We start from the raw sequence: 12,204 nt of genomic DNA, 5'->3' as shown, positions 1-12,204 counted from the left end.
CTAACAGAAGGACCTAGAGCAGGAAATTGAGAATCTTCATGGAAGTTGTCCACTCATACCGGACGGCCTCGACTGTAGCTCTACAGGTCATAAGGGAGTACCTCCAATACACATGCAGGCAAAAGAGAGATCGAGAACATACGGCAAGAACTGCCAGGAAGAGAAAGAAGGGAAACAATAAGAATGTGCAAGAAGAATGGGAAAATGAATCTATAGCAGTGGATCAATTGCAATTACAAGAGCACGAACTACTTCTTTCTTTCTTTACACAATTCCTAAAGGGTTATGGATCGTTCAGAGTCTCGAAAGAGTAGGCAAAGCACCGCAATAACTGTGCGGTCTGTGGAGTTATTGTCCCAACCAAGCATTGTGTATTTGAATGTTATAGATTTAATGAAGAAATACTCAAAAGTAGGTATATTCAGAGCGCATGACATAATCACGGTTATGGGAAGGGGACAGAATAATTTTTAGTATGTTTTATTACAGAATATGTGATATTATAGAAGGAAAAAATTACCAGAGGAAGTTAAAGATCGGAACTTGAAATGTAAGGGGTACATACAAAATACAAAGAATGAGCTCTAAAACAAATTTCAAAAGAATTAAATAAATATGGGTCCATACACTACCGTTATGGGAAACAAAAGGAGACATAATGTTCGAGGTATGTTTTTTCCAATCCTTCGCTCTAACCGCGATATCGCACGTTCAATGGATCTTAGGCCCTCCAGGTCTAAAATATAGGTGCAAAATATTCAAACTTGGATTTTGTAATAACTATTCATCGGACAGTGTCCATCTTGCGCCTCTTTTAAACAATATAGTATAAATCAACATTATCAAGAGAGAATAAAGCTTTACAGCTTTAAAAGGGCCCAAGTTATATATATTAAACAAAAATTGTCGATTTTAGAGGTTGTTTTCACCCGATAAACTTTTATATAAAAAAATTGTTTGTTTTTGATTCCCTACAAAAGTCCCATTGACAGTATTGTGATCATATTACTATTATATTAAGATTTTTCACTCTAAATAAAAAAAAACACGATTTTTTTTATATTTAGTATATTTCCATTTAGAATCAGTGAAAAGCTAATTTGTGTACTCATTTTGGTTTTTCATGTTATATGAACCACTTTTTAAAAGATACTGGTTTAGTATAATATATTATAAGAGTAATTTTTTAGATTTAAATGAATGCATTTTAAAAAAAAAGTGTAAGAATAAAATTTTATAAAATAATATATTTAATTTCATGATCTGGATTCCAGAAACATTTAGTTTTTTAATTTAGAATAAATCTATGCAATTTTGATGATTTCTCATAAAATATAATTTTGATCTTGACTGTAAAAATGAAGAATTGAAATGTACTCAGATTGGGTAAAATTTTACATTTTTATCGAAACGGCAATTCTTAGATATTTTCATCGTTTTGCTCGACGGATATTTTATAGCTTGACAGCTGTCTGTGAGATGAATAATGAAGTTCGGTTGAAATCGGAAACGTACAACCATAGAAAAACCGAACACATAGAAGCGACAGAACGGTCCAAAAGCGTGTACCATTTTTGTATACGCATGCCCGATTCTGGTTGTATAACTGTCAAAAACACGTGCTTATTCTTTAATTCTGGTTGTTTTCGATAGTCCGTAGGCGTCTATGGTAAATACTCGTCACAACAAGTGCATTTGACCATTTATATAATTTATTTATAGTTAAAAGGTTACAGTTATAGTTTATAGTTAAATATATAAGTTTATAGTTATAGTTTATAGTTAAAAGTTTAATTTATATTTAAAATGTCTGGATATATTTGTGCGATTCGCGGATGTTCATCTGTGACAGGAAAAGGAATAAGTTTATTTAGATTTCCTAAGAATAATAACAGGTAATTACTATTGCTTTGTAATTATTATTAGTTATTACATAATAGTATTGGTTTGACTTTCGAACAGTAAGCCGACGCCGACGTGTCTGTCCGAGCTATAAAAAATAAACTTTGGTCTGCCAAGGGATAGTTCAAAATGAAAACATTAAATTTGGTGTCAGTGCTATTTCTTTTATTGACAAACGCAAGTCTCCGAAGGCTCAGGTCAAAAAATCAACAGATGGTTGCCGGGTGTCAGCGCGCTCGAAGGCAACAATACGAATATAGTATTTTTAGGAAATAAAAATATAAAGAGGGTTTTATCCACGAGAATATTTTTGATTTAAGAGCGTAGGCGCAAAATTTCGGGCAAATGTTTTTTAAATGTATTCATTTTTTTCGAATCCTGAAATAACTAATAAGTATTTTTGAAAAATTTAAACGCAGAATGAAAGACCACATTATTACTGAGGGCCAAAAGTGCTCGAAAACTTCTATAATGTTTATTTTAATAAGTTACAGGGGTGAAAATAAAAAGTGAAAATTTAGTGTGATTTTTAATGTGTAATCTGTTATTCTGTGTTTAAATTTTTCAAAAATATTTTTTAGTTTTCACAGGATTCCAAAAAAATGTTAAAAAGCATTGGCCCGAAATTTTGCGCCTAAGCTCTTAAACGAAACAAAGAAATTACTAAAATGCTCAAACTAAAAATTGTTGGAAACATAATTAGACCGATAATTGGGAAAATCTTAAAATTACAACAGAACAAGACTTCAAAATTGCAAAAACATGGTTGCAAATAAACAAACTTACATTAAATTATGAAAAAACTAAATAGGTACTCATCTACTTTTTGCTATATACAAAAGTTTTCTGCCAATTTTTAATTCGTTAAATATAAATAGAAAAGATCAAATATATGGATCGAAGTACATAAAATATTTAGGAGTTTTAAATGGGAATTACAGATAAAAAATATTAAAACTTTATTTGTTGCATATCTCAATATTTAGTGACATTTTTGTGACTTAATCAGGAGAAAACTGTAAATTTATTAAGATTAGATATTGACAAAAGTTAAATTTTTCATTACATACAATATACTTAGAATATACTAATACTCTTATAGTTGTAAGTAATAAAGTATTATTTATAAATACAGAAAAAGTTCTTTGTTTAAATTATGTTCTGTTAAAAATTTGTAGTGCCAAAGTGTGGATAGAAGCTTGCAGACGAGAAGATTTGTTATTCAAAATGGATTCACTTTATAATAATTATAGGATTTGTGAACTGCATTTTGAAGATAATGTTATTGTAAAAGGAAATAGAAGAAAAATATTGGCGCATGACGCAGTACCTTCAATGATCTTTGTTATTTATATTTAACGAATTAAAAATTGGCAGACAACTTTTGTATATAGCAAAAAGTAGATGAGTACCTATTTAGTTTATTCAATTTAATGTAAGTTTGTTTATTTGCAACCATGTTTTTGCAATTTTGAAGTCTTGTTCTGTTGTAATTTTAAGATTTTTAGTAATTTCTTTGTTTCGCTTAAGAGCGTAGGCGCAAAATTTCCGGCCAATGCTTTTTAAATACAATCATTTTTTTCGAATCCTGAGAAAACTAACAAATATTTTTGAAAAATTTAAACACAGAATGAAAGATTACATTATTACCGAGGGCCGAAAGTCCCTTAGAATAAACAAAATTTTTTTTTGAATGAGATATTTGAAATTAAAAATCACACTAAATTTTCTCTTTTTTTTTCACCCCTGTAACTTATTAAAATAAACATTATAGAAGTTTTCAGGGACTTTCGGCCCTCAGTAATAATGTAGTCTTTCATTCTGCGTTTAAATTTTTCAAAAATACTTATTAGTTTTTTCAGGATTCGAAAAAAATGAATGCATTTAAAAAACATTGGCCCGAAATTTTGCGCCTACGCTCTTAAGAATTTATATTGTGTGATATGCCCACTGACTATTAATTTTCTGGCTGTTAGCTGTCATTGGCGGCTTGGCCACGTAACTTCAAAGGACTGTCGCTTCTCTGTGTTCGGTTGTTCTCTGGTACAACTACGAAACGACTCTTTGGAAGCGGGAAGCTTGGCTATTGGATCTTATGCACAATTGCCGGACTGAAGGGACTTACTAAATAATAACTTCATCGGGGTTGCCAGGTCAAAAATTGGGTAGGTAAGTAGTTGAGAAAAAAATTGCAAATTTAAAATAAATATTATTCAAACTATTTCTTATTGTTTTTACAGAAAATATAAAAGTAATATTGTACACTTATCACACAAATATCGAATATTTTGGAATTATCTAATTTTTTTTTGAAAATAAATTCTGGTGGTTTATTTTGAAGAGTTTATTTTAATTTTTAACGAAAAAGTTATTATGCGAAGAAAATTGCAAAAAATTCTTAATGTTAAGTACAGAGGGGAGAACGGGGGAATGCCCGGTCAGCAGGTAACGGAATATTTACTTCATCATTTTAACATCAGATCAGAATATTTACTTTGTTTAGGGGAAGGGTGGGCAAAGTGGGCAACGAGCAGCTTAGGCTACAATTAAATATGTTTTTATTAAAATACCTATTAATAAATGCATCTAATTTTGTAATACACATTATCTTCCGTAACTTCAATAAGTGCTGCAGGTATAAGCAGATTCTAGTAAATACTCACCGTGAATAAAAAAAGTCATTAAATTCGTCATTGCTTGCTTCTAATAATCTCAAAACTTCTTCATCTGATAATTTTTTTTTCATATCTACTTAATTTTTTTTTATTTGAATTTGAGCCACTTGGTAAAATATCCTCATTTTTATTCATTCTTGCACTTCAATATGCACATCCTACGCCATTCAAATATAAACTAACCAAACGAGAACGACAGAACGAGATGTATAAGAACAAGAACCCAAATCATATTTAGGAGAAGCACTGTAATTATTCAGGTATTATCAAGCTTAACGATTAGCGACTTTAGAAAATAGGGGAAATAGGTACTGAAATCTGGGAGTTACTAATCTTTACACGGTTACTAATAACATAATGAGCATTTGCAGAATTTTATGTACTGATTCTATAGATACAATGATTACAAAATCTAAAGCTATAGACACACTATAGATACAAACAGTCGTTAGTCGGAAAACCAAGAGCAAACTTAGAGAATTGATACCTCTAGTTACCTACCTACAGAAATGCAAAAGGCCCTGTTGTAGCCCCAAGGAACGTGTTAACACAAATAAGTTTTTAATTTATAGATCCCAATTATATTTTTCTGTAGAAATCATTGATGTAGAAAGCAAATCTTAGGAAGTCGATTATTATTCATTTTTAGAATTTTCTGTAACCAGTTCAAGCACCATTTAAATACATTGTATACAATTTTAACACGGCCAGTTTCTAATCTAACAACGTAGTCTGATGCGTCCAAAGGTAAAATTCTTTTAAAAAAGTGGATTTGGATTTTCTCCACATTGTCATAATACCGGAGTCCTCAAACTGGTATATATTTAGGAGCAATAGTTTAAACTAGCGATTTAAAAAGATGAACTATGAAGATCCAAGAACGGATTTTACCTCTTATAAGAAGTGGTAAAACAGAAACGATGGCAAGTTTTGTTTTGGACGGTACGAGACTGCCATTTCTCGAAATAGACTAGAAGAGGTGGAACCAACACTGAGATAGGTGAACTTTTTAGTGACATGGATTGTATGATTTTTAAACAAAAATTCTGAACCTATATACTTATGTCAGGTCATCATGCAGGGTAGAGTCGATGGCAAAAAGGGAATAGGTAGAAAGAGGAAGTCATGACTGCGAAATATTCGAGACTGGACAAACATGACTGTAGACGAATTATTCCACGTTGCAAAAGATAGAGAAGCCTTTAAAAATGTGGTCGCCAACCTCCGTTAATGGGGACGGCATAGGAAGAAGAAGATACTTATGTCCCTGCTTGGAAAAACGCATAATTTTAGTTTTGTGTGTGTTTTATCTTCTAGTTTATTCAAGTTAGCATAACTATGCAAATTATTGAGTTTATTTATGAAACTTAGATCCAAGTCTACGAGGATAACAATGCCATCTGCATACAACAACATTAATACCTCAGTATTTCCATCTATGGGGATGCTGCGGCAGCCTTTGTCTTTGAAGTAATACTTAAGACAGAAACATTGAGAATAAACCTGGAGAACTCCTGATTGCACGAAAAATGACAATGTGTAGAATCATTAGTTCGGATACGTATAATGGCTTTCGCGTAAAAATTCCGCAATAAACCAACAACACGTGAACTGACTCCACGACTACACAATTTATGCCAGAGTAAAGGGCAGTTAACTTTATCAAATACGCATTTAAAGTCAACGAATATGGAAAAAACATTACGTTTTCGAAGCTGGAGCTGCATTTGTAAAACGGAGGAGAGTGTGCATACATTGTCAGTGCAGCCTCTATTCCGCCGAAATCCTGACTGACATTCTGGAAGTATAGAAAATTGCTCAAACCATGGCATGAGACGGTTATATAAAATGTGCATAATCACTTTACACAAACAACTTATTAACGACATGCCTCGGTAATTATTAGGGTCTTACTTTGGTCTTTTTTATGTATCATTGTTGTGATTATATTACCCCAGGATGAAGGACCTTGCTTTTCCACAAGTATTTTATTAAGACATTTTCTGATTGGAAGTATTAAATTTTTTTTCAATAAGCAGTTACTTATCTAATAAGTTTTTATTTAGTTTATATCTAACTATAAATTATAAAATGCAGTTTCCTAATATCAGAATTCCCACTCGCAATAAAAAACTCGATTAAGCATTTATATTTTTTATTTTTAATGCAGTTAATTTTATTAGATTATTGGATATAAATAAATGAATAGGAAAAATAATTATACCACCTTATTTTAATTTATTTTATTTGTTTTTAGTTCTATTATCATTAAAACCTCCACATCTGGACGTAATTTTGCGAAAAGAAATAATATTTAAAAAAATTGTCTGTTTTAAGAAAATCCATAATGGCCTCCCACCGCAGCCTCCTATTTGTAAGTATCATTATCAATATCGTTTTTTTTTTGTTATTTAAGTGACTATTATCGTCTATAATGCCAAAAAATGACACATTTGACCAATTTTTTTGTATCTCATATACTATATATGGCAATCAAACTTTTTTGATATTATTATACAACTTTAACAAGAATTAATATTAAAATTAAACTCAACAGTCTTCCGGGTTGAACCGCGTCGATTATCATTGCGCCGAGCTTTCGACATCCTATTTGATGTCTTCTTCAGGGCTTACGATATCTCAGTCTTCCAAGCCCCCAGTTACTACTACACTGATCACTAACCAATGCATTACTATTACTAACAGTTCCAGTTATTCAAAAACAAGGAGTTATTTAATCCTATAGATAATTATTAATTGACCAATTATAAAAAAAATTTTTAAACTTACCTACTTCCTTGGTTTAATTATATTTTTTAAAGCAGGGTATTTTACTTTGCGGTGACAAAAATATAAAATCTACTAGTTTTAGAGGTGTGATTTGCAATGCGAAACCATTTTTCATCTTTTATGAGGGGGGAGGGTGATCACAACGTTCGAAATATACCTCGGGCATAGAAGGAATCTTCCTACCTCAGTTATGCAGGATTCCTCCAGCGTGGCCTCAATGATATCTGAGTTCGCACGCAGGGGTTATTCAGACACCATCGACTTCAATTCCAGATATCTGCTAAAAAACCCCTCCTCGACTATGAACTACCGGGGTTCTCTGATTAGAGTACAACCAAAGAATATAGACGCTTATAGAAGAGCAGTTCAAATGGGCGATTTGTTTACGGTTTAAGAGGGTGGCTGCATAAACTCACAGCGTGGTGCCGTGGCCGTCGGCTTAAAACTATCATGAAAATTTCATAATGAAATATGTAGTTAGGGGGAAGTGGGAAAGGAGTACGAACGGGTAACTTTGCATCTACGCCTAAACAAATTTCGATGCCATTGATTTGCAAACTGTTTTTTTTTGTTTTTTCACAATAAAATCTTTATTTTTAATATATTAAATTGTTAAATTTTTAATTTTAAAACTTAAAAATGTATGATATTTACAATATTCAAAGTATTTATTTTTTTAATTGTATAACTTTGAATTAAAAATTGGTTTATTCCAACACAACGAAAAACCGTCACATAACTTTTTATTATACTGTTTTTCTGCCCAGAAATTAACGAAACATTTTTAAAAAATTTCAATTTAAAAAAAAAGTATTCAATGAAAGTTTTTACTAAATTATGAAATTTTCCATTTCGCCAAAACTTCCAAACTTCCATTTCATCCATAATTTTTTATTAACAACAAAAAGCATTCCTGATTTATTTTTGAAATAACAAAATAAACTTTAACAGTACCTTTTAATGAATAGTATATGTGAAAGTTTTTACGCTGTATGGGTACTATTTAATCTTGTTTTAAAATAACAACTAGTAGTATCTAAAACATAATTTTCACAATGAATGAATATTGGTGAAATTATTACAATATAGTCTTAAACTGATTTATACTTAATATTTGTACATATTTCAATTAAAAATTTGAATCATAATAATTTTTCTAAAAAGGTTAATTTATTAAAAGTTAAAATAATATTATTTTCTTTAAAAAATTTTATAAAACGCAAAAATTTCTACATATAAAAATATCTAAAGTTGCATTTATTGCCCCACTCTTTCATATTTTAGAAGCAATAGTAGAACCACAGCTGACATGACCGCTCCTTAGTGGTACCACGTGCAACACGTGCGTTCCACTCGACTCTTTTTGCTAACTTTCAAAAATAACAGTGAACAATTCTTCTATAAGCGTCTATATTCTTTGGTACAACGTTGGCACGGCACTTACTTGATCTCTCACGTACAATTCTTACGCATTCTCGCACTTTCTTGCTGCGGCTGCCTAATCCTTCCCACCTTGTTTCAATAACTTATCTGTCTGTTTGCTCCTGGGCACCCTGTCTCCCTAGGGGTAGCTTCCTTTCTGTTCTTTTCTCTCCAGCGTTCTCTTCACATATCACTGAACTACTATCCATCGATCTGAGGACCTAAGCATTTCCTCCACCAGGTCCGTGATTAATTGCACCCTACCTCCTAGCTCTCCCCGAAGAAAGCTCCTCTCGGCTATCCATCTATCGCATACCAACAGAGTGTGTGAGACGGTGTCCGATATTTCGCAGTACCGATATTTCTTATTTTCTGCCTTTCTGAATCTGTAAAGGTATGCCCTGAAACAAATATATCCTGTCAGCATCTGCACTGCACACTGCATCTGAAGTTTTCTCAGAGAATTTGGGAATTCAGGAATTCCCAAGTGGAGATTCAAACGTCAATAAACTTATTTTAACCTTTAATCGTGGCTCATTCCCATTAAAATAGTAAGTCATCTCTCTTACAGCCACAGGGTTCATACCTATTTCCTTATACATTCTGTTTCTCTCCACTGTACATCTATTACACTCCAGCACTGTGTGAGTAACAATGTCGGAATATTCGCAGTATAGGCATTTATCTGTATCTGTCTTTCTGAACCTATGAAGATACGCCCTAAAACAGACAATCTACCCAGTCCCTTAGTCTCGGGATCAGCATCTTGGTCCGCTGGGCAACAGTTATATGTTATTCCACTCCTCTTGCCATCTTTCCATTGATCTTTCCCTTTCTTCTTTTTTTTATAGCTGTTGTCAAATGCTCCCTTCTCTCATAGAGATGTCTCTTTTCTACTGCTAACACATGCAGAGGAACACAACCCGTGATAGCCCACAAGGCCGCCGCAGATACAGTTCTGTAGGCGCATGCTACTCGCAACAGAATCGTTCTGTCTACTTTTGTCATGAGCCTAATATTAGGTATCTATATCGAAATGTAATCAAAAATATTATTAATTATTGTGTATTTATACAATAATTATTATTATTAATTATTAATATTTGTGTATTTATACAATAATTAATAATATTTTTGATAACATTTCGATATATATACCTAATATTAGGCTTTACATATTTTGTGCCACAAAGTGGTAATTTATTATTAAATTAGCGTTTTGGATTTTTTGTATTGTGTGTGAAAGACAAGTTACATTTTCCTATTATTCTTTATATACTTTTTACTTTATATGCCCTGGGGGGGTTTAAACTCCCAAAACCCCCCTGAATGCGCTACAGGTCTATAAACTATAATCAATAAGTCCAATTATAAGTAACTTCAATACCACAGTCGTAAAAAGTCGGATTGAAGATATTTAAAGAAACTATCATCTTGATAAAAAAAAAATTCTTATTCAATATTGCCAAGAAAAAAGTTTTATAATTGCAAACACATTGTTTTAATTACTGTATAGTATACTGAGAAGACTATATATACGAGGAAGCTCCCGATGCCAACGAGAGCAACTCCAGAAGATATCAAATATACTATTTACTGATACCTGTTACAAACGGAATACGTGGTATGAAGTCTTATTCTGTTATTCTGAAGCTGTTATTCAATCCAGCTTTGTTCAAAACCCAGTTTTGAACATCTGTCTTTGGACCTTAGAATATCTTGGCCATGTTATGAGAAATAAACAAAGATATGGCTTGTTACAACTAATTCTTCAGGGTAAGGTATTTGGAAAAAGGGGACCAGAGAGATGAAGAATATCTGTGCTTCAAAACCCGAGAAAGGGGTTCAATATGTGTACAACCGGGCTATTCCAAATAGCTGCAAGCAAAATTAGGATAGCCATGCTGATCGCCATCTGGAACATATAGGTACCATAAAAAGAAGATCTTTAGACATCGAATTTTGATTTCTTACATTTAAAATCTGTATTTATCATCATCATTCTGGCTTTACAACCCTGCGTGGGTTGCCTTCCTCCGCCAAGCACGTATTCCCATATTTCTCATGTCTTCATCGATGTTATCAAGGAACCTTGTTCTTCCTCTTCTTCGCCGACCAATGGGTCTATCAAAGAGGGTTTTTCTAGCTGGGTCATTTTGTTCCATCCGCATTACATGCCCGATCCACCTCATACTCCTATCCTAATACATTTTACAATATAGACTCTGTATTTTAAAGATTAATTTATATTGTCATTTTGTTCTAGATTCTAACATTAAGTTCGATCTTTTACGTGCTAAGAGCAGATCCTGCGCAAGAGGAAGGTGATGTAGACCCTTTTGTGCAGGACCTAGTGGAAGATAATTTATTCTTTATTGTTCATATAATGAAAAACAAAGAAAAAAGGAAAGAAGCCCTAAAAAAGTATTTCGCTAAACATCACACGAAAATGTAGAAATTAATACATCCATGAATTATTGTCACGAATAAATAATTTTAACAAAATATTTTATCCTTTCTTTCTTCCTGCCTGTAATTCTGTCCAAACTTGTTTTTTTTTTCAACCTACTTTATTCAATCGGTTAGTTGTATTGAGTACAGATACTTTTGAGTTTTTTTTTTGTTTAAAATTTCTGCTACATTAATATTACTCTTTGTTATTAGCAATTGTGGCTTTTTAGTTGTAATAAATATACAATTTACAATATATCAGGGACGATCTGTTTTGAGATGAATGTGAGGTGGAGCTGGTTTTTACAGAAAGAGTTGTGTGATAATTTTAATAAAACAACTAAAATATTTAAAAATTGCTAAAAACATCTTTTTTTCTACTTTCAATGCTTGTAACTTTAAAACGATTCATTCTAGAAAAAAATTGTCATCATCATCATTTTGGCTTTACAACCCTGTGTGGGTCCTAGCCTCCCCAAGAATTTTTCTCCAGTCGTCAGTATCCATCGCCTTCCTCCGCCAAGCACGTATTTCCATATTTCTCATGTCTTCATCGATGTTATCTAGGAATCTTGTTCTGGGTCTTCCTCTTCTTCTTTGACCAATAGGTCTATCAAGGATCAATAGGTTTATCAAGAAAAAAATTGTACTGAAATAAAAAAGCGATAATTGAATTTTCTATAAGATATGGCTGTTTAAAAATGTATTAATCTATTACCCTTGCTGCAAAATAACAATAAATTCAAAAAAGGGAAGGAAACAAGCCTTTTGTTATTCAATGTTTTTCAACAACTTTGATTGCACTTAGGACCTTCATAATTCGCATAGAAAACCTTAAACCTTAAACCTTAAACCACAACAAAATAAAACAGCCCCCCACATTTGATTAAAATCGATTTAATAGATTTCGCATAATAATTTTGCAATCTAAATTTATTAAAATCTTCTCTACACAATAAAAGCT

General features: G+C 32.2%; 1 protein-coding gene and 1 long non-coding RNA gene across 2 annotated transcripts in view; one reads left to right on the top strand and one right to left on the bottom strand.

The window, feature by feature from the left end:
* LOC140449804 (uncharacterized) overlaps nt 1-12,204 on the bottom strand; it is a 33,261-nt gene that overhangs the window by 10,088 nt on the left and 10,969 nt on the right. The gene's annotated exons all lie outside the window — the stretch shown is intronic.
* On the top strand, nt 6,717-11,294 carry LOC140449802 (uncharacterized). Its single transcript, XR_011951889.1, has 2 exons — nt 6,717-6,951; nt 11,056-11,294. It is a non-coding gene; the product is annotated as an uncharacterized lncRNA (long non-coding RNA).

The sequence above is a fragment of the Diabrotica undecimpunctata genome, chromosome 9, assembly GCF_040954645.1.
Source record: "Diabrotica undecimpunctata isolate CICGRU chromosome 9, icDiaUnde3, whole genome shotgun sequence".
Lineage (NCBI taxonomy): Eukaryota > Metazoa > Arthropoda > Insecta > Coleoptera > Chrysomelidae > Diabrotica > Diabrotica undecimpunctata.
This window is presented reverse-complemented; position numbering and strand designations above follow the sequence as displayed.